Genomic DNA, 1,460 nt, shown 5'->3' on the forward strand with positions numbered 1-1,460 from the left:
AACGCGTACCTGAGATCGCGAACTGCTACTATATCTCTCCCATGGTAGGCCGCATTCTATCTCGGTTGATAACTCCAACTGGTAAGGTTCTCATCGCATACTACAGCTAGCTCGGCACAAGCTGCACAACTTTTTCGTGACATCGAAGTTCCTGCTTGCAAGCACATTTTGAAACCGCATGCGGCGGCTCGTGAATTTGGGCTGTTGGTTCATCTCCGCAACGCGTTCTGAGGTACCGGGCGGTCATTCATCATTCCTGCAAGGAGTTCTGCTCTAGGTGAATAGCTCTTTTCTATGCACGGACAACGCTTTATTAACGTTGTTTTTCCCCTGAACTGGCACGGTTGGGCCAATCGCACGGAATGGTACGAAAACACCGTTTCTGTTTAGTGGAAATTTTTCGGTAAGACTGATCTATGCAGTCGGTAAGCTGCACCTCTCAGTTTAATAACCATCTCGAGTGTATTGTGATGAATAGCAGCTCCTTGCTTCGATCAAGGGACCTTTGGGTTATGAGCCCAACACGCTATGCACTCCGCCAAGCTGCTCATGCGTACAAACTCCTGTATCGCCCTGACGTGCTGAGCATAACTGTTCCACGATAGCCTAGAGACCCTTCTCTCGTTGATACGAACTGCACCGCCCGGGAATCGAACCCGGACCATCTGCTTGGTAGGCAGATATCCTAGCCATTAGACTAGCGGTGCATATCACTGATGTAGTGACTGAGTATTCCTGTGATACTTGTATAGGGACATCTGAATCCCTTCTCGGACGTACCGTCGTCAACCATCCCGCGGCCAAGAGTCTGATTGGGCCTTAAACGCGTACCTGAGATCGCGAACTGCTACTATATCTCTCGCATGGTAGGCAGCATTCCATCTCGATTGATAACTCCAACTGGTAAGGTTCTCATCGCATACTACAGCTAGCTCGGCACAAGCTGCACAACTTTTTCGTGACATCGAAGTTCCTGCTTGCAAGCACATTTTGAAACCGCATGCGGCGGCTCGTGAATTTGGGCTGTTGGTTCATCTCCGCAACGCGTTCTGAGGTACCGGGCGGTCATTCATCATTCCTGCAAGGAGTTCTACTCTAGGTGAATAGCTCTTTTCTATGCACGGACAACGCTTTATTAACGTTCTTTTTCCCCTGAACTGGCACGGTTGGGCCAATCGCGCGGAATGGTACGAAAACACCGTTTCTGTTTAGTGGAAATTTTTCGGTAAGACTGATCTATGCAGTCGGTAAGCTGCACCTCTCAGTTTAATAACCATCTCGAGTGTATTGTGATGAATAGCAGCTCCTTGTTTCAATCAAGGGACCTTTGGGTTATGAGCCCAACACGCTATCCACTGCGCCAAGCTGCTCATGCGTACAAACTCCTGTATCGCCCTGACGTGCTGAGCATAACTATTCCACGATAGCCTGAAGACCCTTCCCACGTTGATACGAACTGC

General features: G+C 49.2%; 3 non-coding genes across 3 annotated transcripts; all 3 read right to left on the minus strand.

Moving 5' to 3' along the window:
* Positions 1-475: 475 nt before the first annotated feature.
* On the minus strand, positions 476-548 carry Pmar_PMAR010553. The gene has a single exon. It is a non-coding gene; the product is annotated as a tRNA-Met (tRNA).
* Positions 549-635: 87 nt separating this feature from the next.
* Positions 636-707, minus strand: Pmar_PMAR010554. Its single transcript has one exon. It is a non-coding gene; the product is annotated as a tRNA-Gly (tRNA).
* Positions 708-1,297: 590 nt separating this feature from the next.
* Pmar_PMAR010555 lies at positions 1,298-1,370 on the minus strand. The gene has a single exon. It is a non-coding gene; the product is annotated as a tRNA-Met (tRNA).
* Between the last annotated feature and the right edge of the window lie 90 nt (positions 1,371-1,460).

The sequence above is a fragment of the Perkinsus marinus genome (genome assembly GCF_000006405.1).
Source record: "Perkinsus marinus ATCC 50983 genomic scaffold scf_1104296964928, whole genome shotgun sequence".
NCBI classification, from domain to species: Eukaryota; Perkinsozoa; order Perkinsida; family Perkinsidae; genus Perkinsus; species Perkinsus marinus.